This window comes from Pseudophryne corroboree, chromosome 3 (assembly GCF_028390025.1).
Source record: "Pseudophryne corroboree isolate aPseCor3 chromosome 3, aPseCor3.hap2, whole genome shotgun sequence".
In the NCBI taxonomy this organism is placed as follows: domain Eukaryota; kingdom Metazoa; phylum Chordata; class Amphibia; order Anura; family Myobatrachidae; genus Pseudophryne; species Pseudophryne corroboree.
In genome coordinates this window covers 380507525-380534062 of record NC_086446.1, presented here as the reverse complement: position 1 = coordinate 380534062, position 26538 = coordinate 380507525, and the positions used below count along the sequence as shown (strand labels likewise).

General features: G+C 52.8%; 1 protein-coding gene across 2 annotated transcripts in view; it reads right to left on the bottom strand.

Moving 5' to 3' along the window:
* Window positions 1-24748, bottom strand: part of ACBD4 (acyl-CoA binding domain containing 4) — a 136700-nt gene extending 111952 nt beyond the window's left edge. The window contains exon 1 of one of the 2 annotated variants that reach the window (XM_063959986.1): window positions 24640-24748. The gene's annotated coding sequence lies outside the window, so the exon portion shown is untranslated. The remainder of the gene's footprint in view (window positions 1-24639) is intronic. The other variant, XM_063959987.1, reaches the window with a different exon arrangement.
* Window positions 24749-26538: the final 1790 nt, after the last annotated feature.

Below are 26538 nucleotides of genomic sequence, written 5' to 3'. Positions count from 1 at the left end.
CCATTGCCATGATATCTCATTATGGTATGCAATTATTCCAAAATAAGGAAAAATCCGATATCCAAAATACTTCTGGTCCCAAGCATTTTGGATAAGGGATACTCAACCTGTACTAATATACCATAGGGAACAGTCCATGCCCCGCCACTTTCAGCAGTAACCCCCATCACTAACTACCAAAAAAGGTATTATATCTCTGTTGGCAAACAGTGCTATATCAAGCATGACCATTGCGCTTTTGTGCTCCCTATTTGAAGTTTTCTAAAATTTACTATATAAGCTGAATGGATCAGAACTGATATATATAAAACTACATATTGGACATTTCTATTGTCGTTTCTGAACCCATTCCAGCAGTGGAAAAGTAATATTTACATACATATTTTAGGTGTGGATGTTTTGTGTTACGGCCGGCCAATTCATGTTTATATTAATGTATTGACTTTGAGATTGCGTTTTATGTTTAGAAATAAAAGCTAATACTGTTTAGCCATATACCAGCACTTTTTCATTTTTTCTAAATATTTTTTGTCTGCTTATGGGTTGAGTACACCCATGGGGGTGGTATTCAGTATGCCGGTTGTTGGGATCCCGGCGCACAGTATACCGGCGTCACAATCCCGACAACCGGCATACCAACACCTTTTCTCCCTCTTGGGGGTTCACAACCGCCCTGGAGGGAGAATAGATAGCGTGGCGCACGTAGCCACCGTGCCCGCAGCGTGGCGAGCACATCGAGCCCGCAAGGGGCTCATTTGTGCTCGCCCCGCTGTCTGTAAGCTGGCGGGATCCCATCGTCGGTATGCTGGCTGCTGGGGACCTGGCCGCTGGCAACTCATACCACACCCCACCCATGGAATAAGCTGCAGGTATCTGGCTAGTTAATAGGCGCCAGGTCATTTTGTCTCTTTTTTTAACCCTGGGTTGAAAACGTGTTCAACCGTGCTCGCTACCCGAGTTGGAATACAGAGTTGCTCGACCTGGGATATCAACCCTGGTAACTTTCAGGCCGCACATGAACACAGGTTATGCGCGTTCATGTGCCACTAACCCGTGTTCAAGCTGGCGGTTTGAAAGGGGTATAAGTAAGGCATCAAGACATCTCATGTGTGTAATGTTCTCTATTTCACAGGTTCTCAAACTCTGTCCTCAGGAACCCACACAGTGCATGTTTTGCAGATCTCCTCACAGAGTCACAAGGGAAATAATTAGATCAACCTGTGGATCTTTTAAAATGTGTCAGTGAGTAATGAGTACACCTGCTGGGTCATCTGGAAAATATTGACTGTTTGGGGTCCTGAGGACCTATGCTTTATTTCATTCTAATTTCCCGCCAGGCCAGAGCAGAAAGACACTGCTTCCCTCACAGCCATTATACTGCACCTCATATCGGTCATACTGTCCCAACATCAGTTGTAAAATGGCATAGCTGGCGGAAACATCACTGATGCAAACATTTTGGAATTTCTGTTAAGGTCATTTTCTATAATGGGTGCAGGATGTGCGGTGCAAGGGATGGGGGGGGGGGGCTGCACTGCACACCATGCACCCTGTTACTAACTAACACTTCTGACAGCAAGTGGGGTCTGTCTGTGGATATTACTGGGAAGATAGTGTCGGCCACAGATGGTGGGGGGCTGCTGCACACTGACCCATCTGGGTATTAATACTTGCAAATGAAACCGGGGTGTTTATCAACCATAATCCTCAAATAGCACCAACAGGTCATGTTTTGTGAACTTCATTAATTATGCACAGGTGATTAAGGGGTCTATTTACTAAGCGTTGGAGAAAGATAAAGTGGAGAGTGATAAAGTACCAACCAGCTTCTGTCATTTTTCAAACACAGCCTGTGACAGGAGATAATTGGCTTGTACGTTATCTCTCTACGCGGCCTAGTAAATAAACCCCTTAATCTATTTTGCTGGGTCAGTAATTATCGAAACTACTTCAACAGACCAAATTCACAAAACAAGAACTGTATGGTTGAGAACCCCTGCCTGAAACAGCTGGTTCAATAAAATAAACTTACTTCCCTATATTCAAAAAGAACACTTACACCTAAACATACTTGCCTACCCTCCCGGAATGGCCGGGAGGCTCCCGAAAATCGGGTGACCCTCCCGGCCCCCCGGAAAGGTCGGCAAGCCTCCCGCTTTCCCCCTCGGCCGCCCGCAGCAGAGAACAAGCGGGCGGCCCGAGGGGGCCCGATGACGCAATTTGCGCTGAATCGCGTCATCGTAGCTCCGCCCCCCGCTATGCAGCGGCTCGTTTCTCGGCACAGCACAGCGGGGGGCAGAGTCACGATGACGCGACCCTGATGTTACGCCCCCGGACCGCCCTTCCTGCTGCCGGCCACGCCCCCGGACCTCCTATCCTGTGCCGGCCACGCCCCCCATACACCTACAACGCTGCCTCCTCCCGGAGGAGGAGGCAGCAAAGTAGGTAACTATGCCTAAGGAACATGAACTGACCATGGACATGATCACAATGCCATTATATTTAGGTTTACCACAATATTCCTTTAATCTGGAACACCTATGATTTACACAGGTGTCCCAGATTAAAAGGGATATTTTGGCAAGTCTAATTATATAACTCTATAAAAATATCGGACACGCCTACATTTGTGTATAGTCATAACTATCTTACCATACTATCCCTTTAAACTGGGACACTCATGAATTATAGGCCCTACACACTGGCCGATCTGCCCGACGGCGGATATGGCCGACGGGCGACCCGGCGACGGGGGGAGTGAAGTTACTTCACTTCCCCCGTCACACGGCTCCATAGAACTGCAGGCAAATATGGACGAGATCGTCCATATTGGCCTGCATGCACAGCTGACGGGACACCAGCGATGAACGAGCGCGTGGCCGCGCATCGTTCATCGTTCATCGCTGGAGCCTCCACACTGCACGATATGAATGTTATCTCGTTCATTAATGAACGAGATCGTTCATATCGTGCAGTAATGTCGGCCAGTGCGTAGGGCCCATTAGGTTCTGTGGCTGGCTGACTTCAAGCTTGCTTTTCGCCTACAGTAGTTTTAATCAACCACAGAACCTGTATAATCCATGAGCATCTTGGATTCAAGGGATAGTTTGGTAAATGTAGTCATAACACAATTGTACCATGGGGTATATGCAATTGCCGGCGAATTGCGGCAATTTTTCGCCCGTTTTTTAATTCGACACAATTCGACCATCGAATTCCGGCAGGTGGGTGCCGGAAATCTACATATTCAATAAAAAACGGATTCAACAGTCCCGCTGTCGAAAAACGGCCGATTTGACGGATTTTGATTAGATTTTAAATTTTTTTTAAAAAACGGGAAAAAACCAGAAAAAAAATTGCGTGGGGTCCCCCCTCCTAAGCATAACCAGCCTCGGGCTCTTCGAGCCGGTCCTGGTTCTAAAAATCCAGGGAAAAAACTGACAGGGGATCCCCCGTATTTTTAAAACCAGCACCGGGCTCTGCGCCTGGTAATGGTGCAAAAAATACAGGGGGACAAAAAGAGTAGGGGTCCCCCGTATTTTTTACACCAGCATCGGGCTCCACTAGCTGGGTAGATAATGCCATAGCCGGGGGTCACTTTTATACAGCGCCCTGCGGCCGTGGCATTAAATACGCAACTAGTCACCCCTGGCCGGGATACCCTGGAGGAGTGGGGACCCCTTCAATCAAGGGGTCCCCCCCCTCCAGCCACCCAAGGGCCAGAGGTGAAGCCCGATGCTGTCCCCCCCATCCAAGGGCTGCGGATGGGGGGCTGATAGCCTTTTGAAAAATGAAAGAATATTGTTTCTCTGACGTCCTAAGTGGATGCTGGGACTCCGTAAGGACCATGGGGAATAGCGGCTCCGCAGGAGACTGGGCACAACTAAAGAAAGCTTTAGGACTACCTGGTGTGCACTGGCTCCTCCCACTATGACCCTCCTCCACACCTCAGTTAGAATCTTGTGCCCGGCTGAGCTGGATGCACACTAGGGGCTCTCCTGAGCTCCTAGAAAAGAAAGTATATTTTAGGTTTTTTATTTTCAGTGAGATCTGCTGGCAACAGACTCACTGCTACGAGGGACTAAGGGGAGAAGAAGCGAACCTACCTGCTTGCAGCTAGTTTGGGCTTCTTAGGCTACTGGACACCATTAGCTCCAGAGGGATCGAACACAGGACCCGACCTCGATCGTCCGGTCCCGGAGCCGCGCCGCCGTCCCCCTTACAGAGCCAGAAGCATGAAGATGGTCCTGAAAATCGGCGGCAGAAGACTTCGGTCTTCAACAAGGTAGCGCACAGCACTGCAGCTGTGCGCCATTGCTCCTCATGCACACCTCACACTCCGGTCACTGATGGGTGCAGGGCGCTGGGGGGGGGGGCGCCCTGAGCAGCAATATTAACACCTTGGCTGGCAAAATAATCACAATATATAGTCCTAGAGGCTATATATGTGAAAAATACCCCTGCCAGGATCCATAAAAAAGCGGGAGAAAGTCCGCCGAAAAAGGGGCAGGGTTATCTCCCTCAGCACACTGGCGCCATTTTTCCCTCACAGCTCCGCTGGAAGGATCGCTCCCAGGCTCTCCCCTGCAGTTTCAAGACTACAAAGGGTAAAAAAGAGAGGGGGGGGCACTAAATTTAGGCGCAGCAGTATATATATAAGCAGCTATAAGGGAAAATCACTCAGTTATAGTGTTCATCCCTGTGTTATATAGCGCTCTGGTGTGTGCTGGCATACTCTCTCTCTGTCTCCCCAAAGGGCTTTGTGGGGTCCTGTCCTCTGTCAGAGCATTCCCTGTGTGTGTGCGGTGTGTCGGTACGGCTGTGTCGACATGTTTGAGGAGGAGGCTTATGTGGAGGTGGAGCAGATGCCGATAAATGTGATGTCACCCCCTGCGGGGTCGACACCTGAGTGGATGGTTATGTGGAAGGAATTACGCAACAGTGTCGACTCCTTACATAAAAGGTTTGACGACATACCAAATATGGGACAGCCGGCTTCTCAGCCTGTGCCTGCCCAGGCGTCTCAAAAGCCATCAGGGGCTCTAAAACGCCCGCTACCTCAGATGGCAGACACAGATACTGACTCCAGTGTCGACGACGATGAGACTAATGTAACTTCCAATAGGGCCACACGTTACATGATTGAGGCAATGAAAAATGTGTTGCACATTTCTGATGTTACCCCAGGAACCACAAAAAAGGGTATTATGTTTGGAGAGAGAAAACTACCAGTAGTTTTTCCTCCATCTGAGGAATTAAATGAAGTGTGTGAAGAAGCGTGGGCTTCCCCCGATAAGAAACTGGTAATTTCTAAAAGGTTACTAATGACGTACCCTTTCCCGCCAGAGGATAGGTCACGTTGGGAAACATCCCCTAGGGTGGATAAAGCGCTCACACGCTTGTCAAAAAAGGTGGCACTACCGTCTCCGGATACGGCCGCCCTAAAGGAGCCTGCTGATAGGAAGCAGGAGGCTATCCTGAAGTCTGTATATACACACACAGGTATTATACTGAGACCAGCTATTGCTTCAGCATGGATGTGCAGTGCTGCAGCTGCGTGGTCAGATTCCCTGTCGGAAAATATTGATACCCTAGACAGGGACACTATATTGCTAACCATGGAGCATATTAAAGACGCAGTCTTATACATGAGAGATGCACAGAGGGATATTTGCCGGCTGGCATCTAAAATAAGTGCAATGTCCATTTCTGCCAGGAGAGGGTTATGGACTCGGCAGTGGACAGGTGATGCAGATTCTAAAAGGCACATGGAAGTTTTGCCTTATAAGGGTGAGGAGTTGTTCGGGGATGGTCTCTCGGACCTCGTTTCCACAGCAACAGCTGGGAAGTCAGCATTTTTACCCCATGTTCCCTCACAGCCAAAGAATCACCGTATTATCAGGTACAGTCCTTTCGGCCCCATAAGGGCAAGCGGGTTAAAGGCGCGTCCTTTCTGCCCAGAGGCAGAGGTAGAGGGAAAATACAGCCAGTTCCCAGGAGCAAAAGTCCTCCCCCGCTTCCTCCAAGTCCACCGCATGACGCTGGGGCTCCACAGGCGGAGCCATGTACGGTGGTGGCCCGTCTCAAAAACTTCAGCAATCAGTGGGCTCGCTCACGGGTGGATCCCTGGATCCTTCAAGTAGTATCTCAGGGGTACAAGCTGGAATTCGAGACGTCTCCCCCCCGCCGTTTCCTCAAATCTGCCTTGCCGACAACTCCCTCAGGTAGGGAGGCAGTCCTAGAGGCAATTCACAAGCTGTATTCCCAGCAGGTGATAGTCAAGGTGCCCCTCCTTCAACAAGGACGGGGTTACTATTCCACAATGTTTGTGGTACCGAAACCGGACGGTTCGGTGAGACCCATTTTAAATTTGAAATCCTTGAACACATATATAAAAAAATTCAAGTTCAAGATGGAATCGCTCAGGGCGGTTATTGCAAGCCTGGACGAGGGGGATTACATGGTATCACTGGACATCAAGGATGCTTACCTGCATGTCCCCATTTACCATCCTCACCAGGAGTACCTCAGATTTGTGGTACAGGATTGTCATTACCAATTCCAGACGTTGCCGTTTGGTCTGTCCACGGCACCGAGGGTGTTTACCAAGGTAATGGCCGAAATGGTGATACTCCTTCGAAAAAAGGGAGTTTTAATTATCCCGTACTTGGACGATCTCCTGATAAAGGCGAGGTCCAGGGAGCAGTTGTTGGTCGGGGTAGCACTATCTCGGGAGGTGCTACAACAGCACGGTTGGATTCTAAATATTCCAAAGTCATAGCTGGTCCCTACGACACGTCTACTGTTCCTGGGGATGGTTCTGGACACAGAACAGAAAAAAGTGTTTCTCCTGGAGGAGAAGGCCAAGGAGCTGTCATCTCTAGTCAGAGGCCTCCTAAAACCAAAACAGGTGTCGGTGCATCACTGCACGCGAGTCCTGGGAAAAATGGTAGCTTCCTACGAAGCAATTCCATTTGGCAGGTTCCATACAAGGACTTTTCAGTGGGACCTGTTGGACAAGTGGTCCGGATCGCATCTTCAGATGCATCGGCTGATAACCCTGTCTCCAAGGACCAGGGTGTCTCTGCTGTGGTGGCTGCAAAGTGCTCATCTTCAAGAGGGCCGCAGATTCGGCATACAGGACTGGGTCCTGGTGACCACGGATGCCAGCCTTCGAGGCTGGGGGGGCAGTCACACAGGGAAGAAACTTCCAAGGACTATGGTCAAGTCAGGAGACTTCCCTACACATAAATATTCTAGAACTGAGGACTATTTTCAATGCCCTAAGTCAGGCAAAACCCCTGCTTCAAAACCAGCCGGTACTGATCCAGTCAGACAACATCACGGCAGTCGCCCATGTAAACCGACAGGGCGGCACAAGAAGCAGGACGGCGATGGCAGAAGCCACAAGGATTCTCCGATGGGCGGAAAATCACGTGTTGGCACTGTCAGCAGTGTTCATTCCGGGAGTGGACAACTGGGAAGCAGACTTCCTCAGCAGGCACGATCTCCACCCGGGAGAGTGGGGACTTCATCCAGAAGTCTTCCAACTGATTGTAAACCGTTGGGAAAGGCCACAGGTGGACATGATGGCGTCCCGCCTAAACAAAAAGCTAGAAAGATATTGCGCCAGGTCAAGAGACCCTCAGGCGATAGCTGTGGACGCTCTAGTGACACCGTGGGTGTACCGGTCGGTTTATGTGTTCCCTCCTCTTCCTCTCATACCCAAAGTACTGAGGATAATAAGGAGAAGAGGAGTAAGAACTATACTCATTGTTCCGGATTGGCCAAGAAGAGCTTGGTACCCGGAACTTCAAGAAATGATCTCAGAGGACCCATGGCCTCTGCCGCTCAGACAGGACCTGCTGCAGCAGGGGCCCTGTCTGTTCCAAGACTTACCGCGGCTGCGTTTGACGGCATGGCGGTTGAACACCGGATCCTGAAGGAAAAGGGCATTCCGGAGGAAGTCATTCCTACGCTGATTAAAGCTAGGAAAGAAGTGACCGCAAACCATTATCACCGCATTTGGCGAAAATATGTTGCGTGGTGTGAGGCCAGGAAGGCCCCAACGGAGGAATTTCAGCTGGGCCGTTTTCTGCACTTCCTACAGTCAGGGGTGACTATGGGCCTAAAATTGGGTTCCATTAAGGTCCAGATTTCGGCTCTATCGATTTTCTTCCAGAGAACTGGCTTCACTACCTGAAGTTCAGACTTTTGTTAAGGGAGTGCTGCATATTCAGCCCCCTTTTGTGCCTCCAGTGGCACCTTGGGATCTCAACGTGGTGTTGGATTTCTTAAAGTCACATTGGTTTGAGCCACTTAAAACCGTGGAATTAAAGTATCTCACGTGGAAAGTGGTCATGCTGTTGGCCTTGGCTTCGGCCAGGCGTGTGTCAGAATTGGCGGCTTTGTCATGTAAAAGCCCTTATCTAATTTTCCATATGGATAGGGCAGAATTGAGGACTCGTCCCCAGTTTCTCCCTAAGGTGGTATCAGCCTTTCATTTGAACCAACCTATCGTGGTGCCTGCGGCTACTAAAGACTTGGAGGCTTCCAAGTTGTTGGACGTAGTCAGGGCCCTGAAAATTTATGTTTCCAGGACGGCTAGTGTCGGGAAAACTGACTCGCTATTTATCCTGTATGCACCCAACAAACTGGGTGCTCCTGCTTCAAAGCAGACTATTGCTCGCTGGATCTGTAGTACGATTCAGCTTGCACATTCTGCGGCTGGACTGCCGCATCCTAAATCAGTGAAAGCCCATTCCACGAGGAAGGTGGGCTCTTCTTGGGCGGCTGCCCGAGGGGTCTCGGCTTTACAACTTTGCCGAGCAGCTACTTGGTCGGGGTCAAACACATTTGCTAAATTCTACAAGTTTGACACCCTGGCTGAGGAGGACCTAGAGTTTGCCCATTCGGTGCTGCAGAGTCATCCACACTCTCCCGCCCGTTTGGGAGCTTTGGTATAATCCCCATGGTCCTTACGGAGTCCCAGCATCCACTTAGGACGTCAGAGAAAATAAGATTTTACTCACCGGTAAATCTATTTCTCGTAGTCCGTAGTGGATGCTGGGCGCCCATCCCAAGTGCGGATTGTCTGCAATACTTGTATATAGTTATTGTTTAACTAAAGGGTTATTGTTGAGCCATCTGTTGAGAGGCTCAGTTATATTTCATACTGTTAACTGGGTATAGTATCACGAGTTATACGGTGTGATTGGTGTGGCTGGTATGAGTCTTACCCGGGATTCAAAATCCTTCCTTATTGTGTCAGCTCTTCCGGGCACAGTATCCTAACTGAGGTCTGGAGGAGGGTCATAGTGGGAGGAGCCAGTGCACACCAGGTAGTCCTAAAGCTTTCTTTAGTTGTGCCCAGTCTCCTGCGGAGACGCTATTCCCCATGGTCCTTACGGAGTCCCAGCATCCACTACGGACTACGAGAAATAGATTTACCGGTGAGTAAAATCTTATTTTTTTCCAGCAGTACTACAAGTCCCAGCAAGCCTCCCCCGCAAGCTGGTACTTGGAGAACCACAAGTACCAGCATGCGGGAGAAAAACGGGCCCGCTGGTACCTGTAGTTCTACTGGGGGAAAAATACCCAAATAAAAACAGGACACAGACACCGTGAAAGTAAAAGTTTATTTCATACATGCCGACACATACATACTTAGCTATGTTGACCCGCCGACTGCCACGTCTCCAATGTCGCCGACGATCCGGGGTACCTGTGAATAAAATTATACTCACCTGATCCAGTGTCCGGTTCTTTTATTATAATCCACGTACTTGGCAAAAAAAGAAAAACGAACACCCGGACCAGGCGGACTGAAAGGGGTCCCATGTTTACACATGGGACCCCTTTCCCCGAATGCAGAGACCCCCCGTGACTCCTGTCACAGAAAGGTCCCTTCAGCCAATCAGGAGGCGCCTCTTCGTGGCACTCACCTGATTGGCTCTGCGCGTCTAAGCTCAGACGCGCATTGCACAGCCCCCTCCATTACTTTCAATGGTGGGAACTTTGCGGTCAGCGGTGAGGTCACCTGCGGTCAGCGTCTGACCGCGGGTAACCCCACCGCTGACCGCAAAGTTTCCACCATTGAAACTAATGGAGGGAGCTGTGCAATGCGCTGTCTGCCAGCTCAGAAGCGCATACAGCCAATCAGGAGAGTGCCACGAAGTGGCGCTTCCTGATTGGCTGAAGGGACCTTTCTGTGACAGGAGTAACGGGGGGTCTCTGCATTCGGGGAAAGGGGTCCCATGTATAAACATGGGACCCCTTTCAGTCCGCCTGGTCCGGGTGTTCATTTTTTTTTTTTGCCAAGTACGTGGATTATAATAAAAGAACCGGACACTGGATCAGGTGAGTATAATTTTATTCACAGGTACCCCGGATCGTCGGCGATATTGGAGACGTGGCAGTCGGCGGGTCAACATAGGTAAGTATGTATGTGTCGGCATGTATGAAATAAACTTTTACTTTCACGGTGTCTGTGTCCTGTTTTTATTTGGGTATTCTTTTCCCAGTAGAACTACAGGTACCAGCGGGCCCGTTTTTCTCCCGCATGCTGGTACTTGTGGTTCTCCAAGTACCAGCTTGCGGGGGAAGCTTGCTGGGACTTGTAGTACTACTGGAAAAAACAATATTCTTTCATTTTTCAAAAGGCTATCAGCCCCCCATCCGCAGCCCTTGGATGGGGGGGGGGGGGGCAGCCTCGGGCTTCACCCCTGGCCCTTGGGTGGCTGGAGGGGGGGACCCCTTGATTGAAGGGGTCCCCACTCCTCCAGGGTACCCCGGCCAGGGGTGACTAGTTGCGTATTTAATGCCACGGCCGCAGGGCGCTGTATAAAAGTGACCCCCGGCTGTGGCATTATCTACCCAGCTAGTGGAGCCCGATGCTGGTGTAAAAAATACGGGGGACCCCTACTCTTTTTGTCCCCCGTATTTTTTGCATCAGCACCAGGCGCAGAGCCCGGTGCTGGTTTTAAAAATACGGGGGATCCCCTGTCAGTTTTCCCCCCGGATTTTTAGAACCAGGACCAGCTCGAAGAGCCCGAGGCTGGTTATGCTTTGGAGGGGGGACCCCACGCATTTTTTTTTCTGATTTTTACCCCATTCCATTAAAAAAAATAAAAATATTTTTAAAAATATATAAATAATACTTGTGCCTCCTAAATAGACAAACCATGTACCTAATCCCTTCTAATATAAATAGATATGCTATTACCAATAAAAAAAACACAAAAAAAAACATGTTTTTAAAAATTTTTATTACATTCCGCCAGCAAAGTGTGGCGGATTGAAAATGACGAATTTACTGTCTAAAAACACTGTTATCGAATTTACAATCTTCAATTGAATATACTTTTGTCAAATTGCCGCATTTGTACCATTGCAGAAATGTAGAATTTGACAAATGTCGAGTTTCAAAAAGTCGAATTTGGAAAGTCTGTTTTTTTGACGAAAAGTACTGAATTGCATTGTCGAATTTTTTTTTGGGGCGAAAATGTCCCGTTTTTCGACATTTTCGGGAATTCGACCGCAATTTCATATATACCCCATAGGAAATACTTTATAGCTACAAGATAATTAAAAAAAAAAAAAAAATCTGCGTACAATAAGGAAAAGTGGAAACAGTATATTGAGCAACTGATGAATAATAAAAACAGGGACAATGATGGTTACTGACAGCCCCAAGCTTTTAAATGTGATACGGATGATCCAGTACTTTCTAGCTTTTTCATAACATCAAGGAAACAGCTTCAGGGTTCCTGACTCTGTTAATCGAGTCCCAGTTCCATTTTGCACTTTTGAACAGTTTTAGTGTAGAGATGTGCCCGGTGGGCACATCAGAGGTGCTGTCCCTGGCTGTGGACAGCGCTGGGGCAGCTTGACTGTCCCCAGCGCTGGGTGTGCGGCGGCGGGTGTCTGGTGCAGGGATCGGATGTTTCCCTGCACCAGGCTGTCGGCGGCGGCGGCGATTTAAACTTGGCGCTGTTCTGGCTGCCAATCGGAAGCGCCGCCCGCGGCTTTTCGAATCCGGCGCTGTCCGCGAGCCAATCGCGGCTCGCCGGCCAATCGGCGCTCGCCGCGTCACAGGCCCCGCCCCCAGCATCTGACGCCGGGCGGGAGCCGAAGGAGAAGACCGCGCGTGGGAGCGCGGAGCAAGCAGAGGACGCCAGGCGGGAGCCGAGGACGGAGGGCGCATGGAAGAGCGCTGAAGAGCTCCGGTGGCCGCGGAAGAGGCCAGAAGACTCCAGGCTCTGGGAAGATGTCCAGCGGCGGCGGCGCCGCTGGCCAGGACGGGCCAGCGGCCGAAGAGTGAAGGGAAGCGCCGGAGAGGCCACCAGGGATGGGAAGGAAGAGAGCTGACGAAGCTCCCCCCTGGTGCCTCTCCCACCGGGTCAGGTAGGCCCTTATCAGGTGCCCCTGTACCCTCTCTCTCCTCCCTAGACCACTGGGTGTTCATGCATTAGGCCCGTGGGCAGAGTCAGGCCCTCCCGGCCTGTGGGCAATCAGTCGGGCCCTCCCGGCCCGTGGGCACAATCAGGCCCTTCCGGCCTGCGGGCACCTTTAGTCGGGCCCTCCAGATCCGTGGCCACGCACAGTCGGGGTTCCACCCGGCCCGTGGCCCTGCTAAAGGTTTGGGGGGGTCACCATCAGGTTGGTGGTTTGGGCGTTAGGCCCAAGCCACCCAAATGGCGCAGTAGGCGGGCATTAGGCCCGAGCAGCAATCCAGGCAATAGGCTTGTGGGGGCATTAGAGAGCATTAGGCCCTAGTCCAGTTGGCGGCCACTAGGAACATAAGGTGACCCTGGGCACTAGGCCCGGGTCACCCAACGGGCAACAAGTTAGGCGGGCGCTAGGCCCGTGGGTGAAGTCAGGCCTCCGGCCTGTGCGCAGTGAGGGGGCGCTAGGCCCAGTGAGTAAGTGCCCCCCAAGGTGAATAAAGGTGGCACTGGGCACTAGGCCCGGGCCACCCTGAGGTGTTTAGGTGGGCAGGCTGTGTGGCGCCCACCCCCTTCCAGCGGTAGGTAGGGATTTAAAGGGACAGCACCGTGGGATCTTGTAATCCGATATTGTGATGTATGTTGTTACCGTGCAGGGCAAAGTGTCTGTTTGTTTTAAGTTTGTGCATAGTTGTGTTGCACCACCCACACGAGCTAGTTTGAGGGCTCTATTTATGTAGCTAGTGTAGCGGACGCACACTAGGGTAGTTCTTGGCCCTGCACGGCTGTTTTCTCTTTACCTCCTTACAGGGATCTGTAAGTGGAGAAGATCGGAGTGCAAGACTTGTAACGGTGAGTAGCATCTGTGTGCGTTTGTCCCTTGTCTGTCCCCGAGCGCCGGAATCGGGATTGCTCACGGACGTGAGTATCCCCTTCATCACACTACGTGCGAGAGCGCGAGTGTGTGAAATCTGGGTGGCTGAGGCTTTGTGCCAGTGATGACCTTTCACCCAACCGGTGAAGGTCGCTGTCACCCCTGGGGTATCCCCTTTTCCGGTGGAAGAAGGGTTGATACCCCCCTTAAGGTAAACTATTTTCTCCTCAGCTCGGTCGTCGGTCAGCTCCGAGAGGGAATCGTCGTGTCCGGATCCGACTGAAGATTGCCAGGTCCGTTGACGGTTCCGGTACCTGAAGGTGAGAGAGAGCGGCGCCTGGTGAGTACCGAAGCTACACCTGCACGGCAGCAGGCACCACCACACGCACCACCGCATCTCTTACATTTTGGCGTAGTTGGCAAGATCAAGGATACAGGATCCCGGACACGATGTGGAACGCCACCAAGAAGACCTCCCTGCGGACGGCTCCGGAACAGACTCACCCCCGGACGTGTGCGGACCAGAGCGACTGGGTGACGGTGTCTGGGGCAGACCTTCTGAAGATGGTGCAGCGGTCGGTCCAGCGTGAAAAGGAAGAGCGCCAGGAGAAGGGGCGCAAGAAGGCCGCTGTGACGCCCTGCAAGAAATGTCGGCAAACAGGGCACTTTGCCGACGAGTGTACTTGGCGAGAGACGTCCCCAAAGAAGGTGGTCCAGGAAGCGGACCGAAGACATCAGAAGGGCCAAGCGAAGAAAGAGTCCTGGTGTTTGCTCTGCGGAAACTACGGGCATGAGCATAACAGTTGTCCCTGGGATGAAGAGTTGAGCCAAGACGAGGTTGATTCCTGGTGTGAAAGCTGTGGAGATCCCCGACATCGGCTCCTGGAATGTCCATGGACTGAAGACAGGACGGACTACGAGGCCACGGTGAAGCAGCTGACGGAATCTCGTCAGCAGCTTTGGGACCGGGTGGCTGCAGAGCCTGTGTGTGCGCTCTGCTAGGCGAGGGGACATGCGCTTCCCGATTGTCTGTGGAATGAAGACCGGATGATTGCGGATGGTCGTGCCCAGAGATGGGAGGAGGAAACCAGGGAAATGGAGCGGAAGACCCTGCTTGAAGTTAGTTCGCAGGTGCCCATTTTCTCTGAGCCGGAACCAACGGGTGAAGATTCCCCAGTGAAGGAGGTGGACAAGGAACCCGTCTTGGAGGAGGTGGCAGTGGCCCTCCCTTGTTGGAAGTGTCGGCGACCAGGACATGCGGCCAGTGAGTGCCCCTGGGAAGATGCCGCGGATCTACTCTCCCAAGAAAGTGACCCCAGTACGGCAGAATCCTTTCCCGCATAAGGCGGAGGTGGACGACTGGGAGGTGAAGAGACCACGCTGCGAAGAAAAGCGTGAAGACCCACTGACGGAGACGTCCGGAATCTCCCCGCGATGGAACCGTCCACAACCAGGACGTGCGGAACAGGTGTGTCCTGGGTACATAGAGATGCCAGCGGAAGAGGAGTACGCTGAGGAAGTAAAGATGCCAGCGGAAGCGAAGGAGTACGCTGAGGAAGTAAAGATGCCAGCGGAAGCGAAGGAGTACGCCGAGGAAGCAGAGGTGCCAGCGGAAGAGACTAAGTACGCTGAGGAGGAAAATAATACCCCAGTCCAGATATCGGAGGAGGACTCGGACTATGGTGAGCTGTCCGCCGACGAATCCCTCCAAGAACAGATGGAGGACGACTCTGGCATCAGAAGCGCCGACGAGAGTGACTGGCAGGATCGGGTGGAGTCGTGCTCCCAGTTGAATGCCCTCCGTGAAGAGGAGGAGGTAGTCCTGGAGCAAGAATACCTGCCGGAAGTGCCGAAATGGACGGACGTACGGGGAGAGGATCATGATGCCGTGGGAGGACCCGTTCCAGAGGAAGACATGGGACCTTTGGAGATGCCCAACGAGGAGATGCGACAGATGGTAGTTGTTGCCCGGGAGGAAACGGATGCCCCGGAGGATTCCGCTGTTGGGTGGTGGTCGGTACCACACCCTGAAGACAGGGACGATGCCACAGACGACATGGGAGGTCAAGAGTGGGTGACTGTTGACCCCGTGGAGGAGGATTCCCCTTGGTGGCCAACGTCGAGCGACCGTGAGGAGATGCCACTCCCCCAGAGGATCCGCCGATGGAGGACAGGAGGTAAAAAGAGGAACCCGGAGCTGGAGGTGGAAGGATGTGGGGTCACGGTCTGTCCGGGCTGGACCCTCGCACACAACCTCGCCGGAGGGACCTCGGAATTCACTGACCCGCGGACGAGGGACATCGTGAGGAACTTTGTAGGGACTACAAAGGAAAAATAAGAATTTACTCACCGGTAATTCTATTTCTCGTATTCCGTAGTGGATGCTGGGAACTCCGTAAGGACCATGGGGAATAGACGGGCTCCGCAGGAGACTGGGCACTCTAAAGAAAAGATTAGGTACTATCTGGTGTGCACTGGCTCCTCCCTCTATGCCCCTCCTCCAGACCTCAGTTAGGGAAACTGTGCCCGGACGAGCTGACATTACAAGGAAAGGAAATTTGAATCCAGGGTAAGACTCATACCAGCCACACCAATCACACCGTACAACTTGTGATAACCTTACCCAGTTAACAGTATGAACAACAACTGAGCCTCACTCAACGGATGGCTCATAACAATAACCCTTATTTAAGCAATAACTATATACACGTATTGCAGAAAGTCCGCACTTGGGACGGGCGCCCAGCATCCACTACGGACTACGAGAAATAGAATTACCGGTGAGTAAATTCTTATTTTCTCTGACGTCCTAGTGGATGCTGGGAACTCCGTAAGGACCATGGGGATTATACCAAAGCTCCCAAACGGGCGGGAGAGTGCGGATGACTCTGCAGCACCGAATGAGCAAACACAAGGTCCTCTTCAGCCAGGGTATCAAACTTGTAGAACTTCGCAAATGTGTTTGAACCCGACCAAGTAGCCACTCGGCAAAGCTGTAAAGCCGAGACCCCTCGGGCAGCCGCCCAAGAAGAGCCCACCTTCCTTGTGGAATGGGCTTTTACTGATTTTGGATGCAGCAATCCAGCCGCAGAATGAGCTAGCTGAATCGTGCTACAGATCCAGCGCGCAATAGTTTGCTTTGAAGCAGGAGCCCCCAGCTTGTTGGGTGCATGCAGGATAAACAGCGAGTCAGTCTTCCTGACTCCAGCCGTTCTGGAAACATATATTTTCAAAGCCCTGACTACGTCCAGTAACTTGGAGTCCTCCAAGTCCCGAGTAGCCGCAGGCACCACGATAGGTTGGTTCAAATTAAACGATGATACCACCTTTGGGAGAAATTGGGGACGAGTCCTCAATTCTGCCCTGTCCATATGGAAGATCAGATATGGGCTTTTACATGTCAAAGCCGCCAATTCCGACACACGCCTAGCCGAAGCTAAGGCCAACAGCATGACCACTTTCCACGTGAGATACTTTAGTTCCACGGTCCTAAGTGGCTCAAACCAGTGGGATTTCAGGAAATCCAACACAACGTTAAGATCCCAGGGTGCCACTGGTGGCACAAAAGGGGGCTGAATATGCAGCACTCCCTTAACAAACGTCTGAACCTCAGGCAGTGAAGCCAGTTCTTTTTGAAAGAAAATGGAGAGGGCCGAAATCTGGACCTTTATGGACCCAATTTTAGGCCCATAGTCACCCCTGACTGTAGGAAGTGCAGGAAACGACCCAGCTGGAATTCCTCTGTAGGGGCCTTCCTGGCCTCACACCAAGCAACATATTTTCGCCATATACGGTGATAATGCCTTGCTGTCACGTCTTTCCTAGCCTTTATCAGCGTAGGAATAACTTCATCCGGAATGCCTTTTTCCGCTAGGATCCGGCGTTCAACCGCCATGCCGTCAAACGCAGCCGCGGTAAGTCTTGGAACAGACAGGGCCCTTGTTGCAGCAGGTCCTGTCTGAGAGGCAGAGGCCATGGGTCCTCTGTGCGCATTTCTTGCAGTTCCGGGTACCAAGTCCTTCTTGGCCAATCCGGAACAATGAGTATTGTTCTTATTCCTCTCTTTCGTACTATTCTCAGTACCTTGGGTATGAGAGGAAGAGGAGGAAACACATATACCGACTGGTACACCCACGGTGTCACTAGGGCGTCCACAGCTATCGCCTGAGAGTCCCTTGACCTAGCGCAATATTTTTTAAGCTTTGTGTTGAGGCGGGACGCCATCATGTCCACCTGTAGCAGTTCCCATCGGTTTGCAATCAGTTGGAAGACTTCTTGATGAAGTCCCCACTCTCCCGGGTGGAGGTCGTGTCTGCTGAGGAAGTCTGCTTCCCAGTTGTCCACTCCCGGAATGAACACTGCTGACAGTGCTTGCACGTGATTCTCCGCCAATCGAAGAATCTTTGTGGCTTCCGCCATTGCCATCCTGCTTCTTGTGCCGCCCTGGCGGTTTACATGGGCGACCGCCGTGATGTTGTCTGACTGAATCAGCACTGGCCGGTTTCGAAGCAGGGGCTCTGCTTGACTCAGGGCGTTGTAAATGGCCCTTAGTTCCAGTATATTTATGTGTAGAGAAGTCTCCAGACTTGACCACAGCCCTTGGAAGTTTCTTCCCTGAGTGACTGCCCCCCACCCTCGGAGGCTTGCATCCGTGGTCACCAGGACCCAGTCCTGTATGCCGAACCTGCGGCCCTCGAGAAGGTGAGCACTCTGCAGCCACCACAGAAGAGACACCCTGGCCCTTGGGGACAGGGTGATCAGCCGATGCATCTGAAGATGCGATCCGGACCACTTGTCCAACAGATCCCACTGAAAGATCCTCGCATGGAACCTGCCGAAGGGAATGGCTTCGTATGAAGCCACCATCTTTCCCAGGACTCGCGTGCAGTGATGCACCGATACCTGTTTTGGTTTCAGGAGGTCCCTGACCAGAGATGCTAATTCCTGGGCCTTCTCCACCGGGAGAAACACCTTCTTCTGTTCTGTGTCCAGAATCATACCCAGGAAAAGCAGACGCGTCGTAGGAATCAGCTGCGACTTTAGAACATTCAGAATCCAGCCGTGCTGTTGCAACACTTCCTGAGAGAGTGCTACGCTGATCAACAACTGCTCCCTGGACCTCGCCTTTATGAGGAGATCGTTCAAGTACGGGATAATTATAACTCCCTTCTGCCGAAGGAGTATCATCATTTCGGCCATTACCTTGGTAAATATTCTCGGTGCCGTGGACAGGCCAAACGGCAACGTCTGGAATTGGTAATGACAGTCCTGTACCACAAATCTGAGGTACTCCTGGTGAGGTGGATAAATGGGGACATGCAAGTAAGCATCTTTGATGTCCAGCGACACCATAAAATCCCCCTCTTCCAGGCTTGCAATAACCGCTCTGAGCGATTCCATTTTGAACTTGAATTTCTTTATATAAGTGTTCAAGGATTTTAAATTCAGAATGGGTCTCACCGAACCGTCCGGTTTCGGTACCACAAACATTGTGGAATAGTAACCCCTTCCCTGTTGAAGGAGGGGGACCCTGACAATCACTTGCTGGAGGTACAGCTTGTGAATTGCCGCCAGCACTACCTCCCTTTCCATGGGGAAAGCTGGCAAGGCTGATTTGAGGTAACGGCGGGGGGGGGGTCGCTTCGAATTCCAGCTTGTATCCCTGAGATACAATTTGTATAGCCCAGAGATCCACCTGTGAGCGAACCCACTGGCTGCTGAAGTTTCGGAGATGCGCCCCCACCGCACCTGGCTCCGCCTGTGGAGCCCCAACGTCATGCGGTGGACTTAGTGGAAGCAGGGGAGGACTTTTGTTCCTGGGAACTGGCTGCATGGTGCAGCTTTTTACTTCTACCCTTGCCTCTGGCAAGAAAGGATGCGCCCCTGACTCTCTTGCCTTTCTGGGAACGAAAGGACTGCATTTGATAATACGGTGCTTTCTTAGGCTGTGAGGAAACCTGAGGCAAGAAAGTCGACTTTCCAGCTGTCGCTGTAGACACGAGGTCCGACAGACCGTCCCCAAACAATTCCTCACCCTTATAAGGCAAAACCTCCATGTGTTTTTTAGAATCAGCATCTCCTGTCCATTGCCGAGTCCATAAGACCCTCCTGGCAGAAATGGACATAGCATTAATTCTAGAGCCCAGCAGGCAAATGTCCCTCTGAGCATCCCGCATATATAAGACGACGTCTTTGATATGGCCCAGGGTTAGCAAAACAGTATCTCTGTCGAGGGAATCTATGTCGTCTAACAGAGTATCTGTCCACGCTGCTACAGCACTACACATCCAGGCTGAAGCAATAGCAGGTCTCAGTAGAGTACCAGAGTGTGTATACACTGACTTCAGGATAGCTTCCTGCTTTCTATCCGCAGGCTCCTTTAGGGCGGCCGTATCCTGAGACGGCAGGGCCACCTTTTTAGATAAGCGTGTCAGCGCCTTGTCCACCCTAGGGGATGTTTCCCAACGTAACCGGTCCGTTGGCGGGAAAGGGTACGCCATCAGTAACCTCTTAGAAATCACTAATTTCTTATCAGGGGAACTCCACGCTTCTTCACACAACTCATTTAATTCATCAGATGGGGGAAAAGTCACTGGCTGCTTTTTCTCCCCAAACATATAAACCCTCTTGGTATTAACAGGGTTAATCTCAGAAATGTGTAATACATCTTTCATTGCAACAATCATGTATCGGATGGCTTTGGTCATTTTAGACTGTAAATGTGCCTCATTATCGTCGATGCTGGAGTCGGACTCCGTGTCGACATCTGTGTCAACCATCTGAGATATAGGGCGTTTATGAGCCCCTGACGGTTTCTGAGTCGCCTGGGCAGGCGCGGGCTGAGACCCCGGCTGTCCCAAGGCTGCAGCGTCATCAAACCTTTTATGTAAGGAGCTTACATTGTTGTTTAAGACCTTCCACATATCCATCCAATCAGGTGTCGGCCCCGACGGGGGCGACACCACACTTATCTGCCCTTGCTCCGCCTCAACGTAACCCTCCTCATCAAACATGTCGACACAGCCATACCGACACACCGCACACACACAGGGAATGCTCAGACTGAGGACAGGACCCCACAAAGTCCTTTGGGGAGACAGAGAGAGAGTATGCCAGCACACACCACAGCGCTATATAACACAGGGATTTTCACTGACAATAAGTGATTTACCCAATAGCTGCTTTATAAGTCTTATTTGCGCCTAAATTTATGTGCCCCCCCTCTCTTTTTAACCCGTCTTGTACCTGGATACTGCAGGGGAGAGCCTGGGGAGCTGCTTCCAGCGGAGCTGTGAAGAAAAAATGGCGTTGGTGTGCTGAGGAAGAAGGCCCCGCCCCCTCAGTGGCGGGCTTCTGTCCTGCTTTCTGTGTAAAAAAATGGCGGGGTTTTTTACATATATACAGTGCCAGACTGTATATATGTATTTTTATGCCAAAAGGTACCACAATTGCAGCCCAGGGCGCCATCCCCCAGCGCACTGCACCCTACAGTGACCGGAGTGTGTAAGTGTGCTGGGAGCAATGGCGCACAGCTGCGGTGCTGTGTGCTACCTTAATGAAGACAGGAGTCTTCAGCCGCCGATTTCGTCGTCTTCAAGCTTCTGTTCTTCTGGCTCTGCGAGGGGGACGGCGGCGCGGCTCCGGGAACGGACGATCGAGGACAGGTGCCTGTGTTCGAACCCTCTGGAGCTAATGGTGTCCAGTAGCCTAAGAAGCACAAGCTAGCTGCAAGCAGGTAGGTTTGCTTCTCTCCCCTTAGTCCCACGTAGCAGTGAGTCTGTTGCCAGCAGAAGCTCACTGAAAATATAAAACCTAACAAATACTTTCTTTACTAGCAAGCTCAGGAGAGCCCACTAGGAGCACCCAGCTCTGGCCGGGCACAGATTCTAACTGAGGTCTGGAGGAGGGGCATAGAGGGAGGAGCCAGTGCACACCAGATAGTACCTAATCTTTTCTTTAGAGTGCCCAGTCTCCTGCGGAGCCCGTCTATTCCCCATGGTCCTTACGGAGTTCCCAGCATCCACTAGGACGTCAGAGAAAAGGGGGGGAAATGTATAGATGTGACCGGTGGGCACATCAGAGGTGCTGTCCCTGGCTGTGGACAGCGCTGGGGCAGCTTGTCTGTCCCCAGCGTTGGGTGTGCGGCGGCGGGTGTCTGGTGCAGGGATCGGATGTTTCCCTGCACCAGGCTGTCGGCGGCGGCGGGTAGCGGCGCAGCGGCGGCGCTTTAAACTTGGCGCCGTTCTGGCCGCCAATCAGAAGCGCCGCCCGCGGCTTTTCGAATCCGGCGCCGTCCGCGAGCCAATCGCGGCTCGCCGGCCAATCAGAAGCGGGCGCGGCGAGCCAATCGGCGCTCGCTGCGTCACAGGCCCCGCCCCCGGCGTCTGACGTCAGACGCCGGGCGGGAGCCGAAGGAGAAGACCGTGTGCGGGAGCGCGGAGCAAGCAGAGGACGCCAGGCGGGAGCCGAGGACGGAGGGCGCGTGGAAGAGCGCTGAAGAGCTCCGGTGGCCGCGGAAGAGGCCAGAAGACTCCAGGCTCTGGGAAGATGTCCAGCGGCGGCTGGACGCGGCGAGGCGACGGCGGCGCCGCTGGCCAGGACGGGCCAGCGGCCGAAGAGTGAAGGGAAGCGCCGGAGAGGCCACCAGGGGTGGGAAGGAAGAGAGCTGACGAAGCTCCCCCCTGGTGCCTCTCCCACCGGGTCAGGTAGGCCCTTATCAGGTGCCCCTGTACCCTCTCTCTCCTCCCTAGACCACTGGGTGTTCGGGCATTAGGCCCGTGGGCAGAGTCAGGCCCTCCCGGCCTGTGGGCAATCAGTCGGGCCCTCCCGACCCGTGGGCACAATCAGGCCCTTCCGGCCTGCGGGCACCTTTAGTCGGGCCCTCCAGGTCCGTGGCCACGCGCAGTCGGGGTTCCACCCGGCCCGTGGCCCTGCTAAAGGTTTGGGGGGGTCACCATCAGGTTGGTGGTTTGGGCGTTAGGCCCAAGCCACCCAAATGGCGCAGTAGGCGGGCATTAGGCCCAAGCAGCAATCCAGGCAATAGGCTTGTGGGGGCATTAGAGGGCATTAGGCCCTAGTCCAGTTGGCGGCCACTAGGAACATAAGGTGACCCTGGGCACTAGGCCCAGGTCACCCAACGGGCAACAAGTTAGGCGGGCGCTAGGCCCGTGGGTGAAGTCAGGCCTCCGGCCTGTGCGCAGTCAGGGGGCGCTAGGCCCAGTGAGTAAGTGCCCCCCAAGGTGAATAAAGGTGGCACTGGGCACTAGGCCCGGGCCACCCTGAGGTGTTTAGGTGGGCAGGCTGTGTGGCGCCCACCCCCTTCCAGCGGTAGGTAGGGATTTAAAGGGACAGCACCGTGGGATCTTGTAATCCGATATTGTGATGTATGTTGTTACCGTGCAGGGCAAAGTGTCTGTTTGTTTTAAGTTTGTGCATAGTTGTGTTGCACCACCCACACGAGCTAGTTTGAGGGCTCTGTTTATGTAGCTAGTGTAGCGGACGCACACTAGGGTAGTTCTTGGCCCAGCACGGCTGTTTTCTCTTTACCTCCTTACAGGGACCTGTAAGTGGAGAAGATCGGAGTGCAAGACTTGTAACGGTGAGTAGCATCTGTGTGCGTTTGTCCCTTGTCTGTCCCCGAGCGCCGGAATCGGGATTGCTCACGGACGTGAGAATCCCCTTCATCACACTACGTGCGAGTGTGTGAAATCTGGGTGGCTGAGGCTTTGTGCCAGTGATGACCTTTCACCCAACCGGTGAAGGTCGCTGTCACCCCTGGGGTATCCCCTTTTCCGGTGGAAGAAGGGTTGATACCCCCCTTAAGGTAAACTATTTTCTCCTCAGCTCGGTCGTCGGTCAGCTCCGAGAGGGAATCGTCGTGTCCGGATCCGACTGAAGATTGCCAGGTCCGTTGAAGGTTCCGGTACCTGAAGGTGAGAGAGAGCGGCGCCTGGTGAGTACCGTAGCTACACCTGCACGGCAGCAGGCACCACCACATGCACCGCCGCACCTCTTGCATTGCTAACAAATGAAAAGGCCATTTGCTAATGTATCTACAAAGTTTGAGACTGTCACAATGACAGGATCAAATGCCAATTATTATTAATATAGTGCATTATTAATCATGCATTATTAATATAGTGCATAAATATCAGCAGTGCTTTACACACATATCAGTCAATCACATCAGTCCGCTTACAATCTGCATTCCCTTCAACATATGCATACACACACTATGGGTCATTTTTGTCAGTTAAATATTTTACAGCTTAATAAGGCAGCTACAATACATCATAATAAGTGAAATCATGGGTCCATCTGTTTGTGTCATTATTGTGACCTAAAGAACAGAAATATGTAGTCTGAACTGTTACTGCATTCCTTTCTAACAAGACAAAAAAAAAAAAAAGGTAACAACAATAAAGAATTGAAACTTCTGTAATATGTCTATGGCTAGGGCATGGAGTCTCTATATAAAGTCTCAACCTGTACAGTAGCGCCAGCGTGTACCTATCCGGTACAGCAGCTGCCGAATTTAATATTCTGCCCGTCCCCCTATGTGTGTCCTACAACCTTCCCACGTTCGTAGCGAATCGGTGCAGAGTTGTTGTAAACATTTTACACTAAAGTATAATCGCGTGTTGAAAAACACGCATTTATTGCCGCAAGTGCGCGTCTCCGACGCTGTCACTTCTTTTCTGCCGCAAGTGCGGCTCGTGTACAGGCGATTACCTAAAGAAAGCCCTTGGCCGCCACCCGCTCCCTCCTCCTCCTCCTGCTCCGGCAGCGGGGACCGGCTTCAGGCAGGATGTGCCACACAACCGGGGACAGAGGTCACGCAAGACCGTGGATTCATTTGGTAAAGAAGGCCTAGGCAGGGTGTAAGGCGGAGAGACTGTCTGTCTGTTGGTGGAGTCTGCGGTGACGTGATGGTAATTCTCTGTAGTACTGTAATAAGGAGAACAAAGGTGCCGAGCCAGAGATGGCGCCGGAGAGGGTAAAGGGGGAGGGGTGGCAGGCGGCCCGCGGGCCAACAGCGTGGAGGGGGGGGGGGGGGGCGGGCAGGTATGCCCGTCCCCTCTTTCACACCTGCGGGTACCTGGCAGCCAGTCAGGAGATGGGGGGGGGGGGGGGGGGGGGGGCGGCCGGACACCGTGGGGTTAAATAGGACGAGCAGGGGGGGAGGCGGGCATTGTGTGCAGGGAGAGCAGAGCTGCTAGCGTGACCCAGCTTCAACACAGCAGCAAAGGGACAAAGGAAGCCAACTTCAAAGCAGCATGGAGGACCCAGCAGAGAGGGGGGTCAGAAGGAGAAGCATACCTCACAGGTTCCGGGAGGAGGCCGAGGACATCACAGGGTTACATTTTAACTCTGCAAGGAGGGACAGAGCACGGGAGCAGCAGCAGCAGGAGCAGCAGCACAGGGATAATGAGACGGGAGCTCCCCCTGGCGGCCGGAAAGTAGTAGGACGGCTGCAGGAGCAGAGGAGAAGAAAAAGCAGCTCCAATCCCACAGCAAGGGCAGCGAAGAAGAAGAAGCAGCCGGCGGCAGCGACCACCAGCGAGCAACTACACGGGGTGAGTGACCTGCTGCCCATTTATGAGGATATCCCCGCTGCAACGGAGTCAGATGGCCCCGATTCCGGGGGGGAGGGGCGGAAGGCGCTGGAGAAAGGTCAGAACCCCGGCAACCCCATCTCACCCACCACCCAACCCCAAACCCCAGCCCGCATACTGAAGAAAGGCAAGGCAGGATACGAGGGTGGCCCATCACCAGGCGACCGGGATTCTTGGGTGCATCAGGCTTTCCACCCAGCTGTTCAGGGAATTGTCACAGCTTCCGGCATTTGGGCAGCTGAGCAGGGGGCTGCAGGACTCCGAACATCGCCACAGCAGTGAGAGACATTACAGGGGGCATGCAAGTAGGGAGTCATCTTATGGTCGGAGATCCCCGCGTTACCGCTCGCCACCCCCCAGCTCCTGACATCAGCACAGCCACCATTCCAGAGCACGCCGGCCATCACCCGCATCACCGCCGGCGGCATACATCACCCCACGGCACGGTTGCCGAGGGTGCAGCTGCAGCAGGCAGGAGGACAGTCGAGAGCAGCGTTATCAGCTTACAGGAGGAGGGCATCGATCAGCGCACCATAGCAGCCAGCACGGCACCCCGGCAAGGCACCAGGGCGGCAACACACAGGAACTTGCGTCAAGACGTGGCAGTCTTCACCACGCCAGCCAGACCTCCGCATGGGAGCACTACGGCGGTCCACGAAGCACGTAGCACCACGCCACGGGAGCATCAGCGCGCGTACACGCAGCGGCCAGGAGGCGCTGAGCCTCAGCGAGGAGAGAGCGTCACGGGCTACGCTCCGGCCAGCGATGCCCCAGCAGTCCACACGGTCCAAGTGGCTACCACACCAAAGGCGGCGTCCTGCGCGATGCCCAGCGCGGAGGGTCCAGCGGCAGCAGCACCGACAACCAGTCCCAGCGTAGCTGAAGGGGAATCTTCACATGGGAAGTGTGAGACCAATGTTGATATTAACAGTTTGTGCAATGCTAACATGTCCCCAGATATCTCGCAGAATGTTAGTAATGTTATGGTTACGTTTACGGGGGTGGTTGGTAATAGCGGAGCAGGTCAGGGGAGGGAGCAGGGGGACAGCTTAGCGGATTCGGACGAGGACGAATCATGTAGAGTGTTGAGGGAGCAGCTAAAGTTAGCCAGAGCGAATTGTAAGAAAAAGAAAGGTGGTACCCCTGGGACAGACGCGGTTAGGGAGCGGATGGGGCAGGTGCAGCAGGACACAGCAAAGACATTTTTGCAGACAGGGACCTCAGTGGGTTGTGAGTTCAATTCAGTGGCAGGCCACCTGCCAAAGCAAACCAGGAAGGAGATTGAAAAAGGGGCTTTCGTAGATATATGCTCATTGACAGAGAAAGGGCTGAGCGACAAGGAAAAGGCAAAGCCAAAAGGGGGTACGCAATCTGATAGCTACAAGACAATCGAGAACTGGCTGAGCGGAATGTTCGCCTACTCCGGCTGTTACATAGAGGCGTACCCTGAGGTAGCGATGAGCATGTTAAAATATACGGATTTTATATACTCCGTGTACAAGGAGCAAGGGGGATCAGTATGGCTGAGGTATGACGAGAGGTTCAGAACGAAGGCGGAGGGCGGTAAGCCCATTGACTTCGGAGTTAGGGACCTTGATGCTTG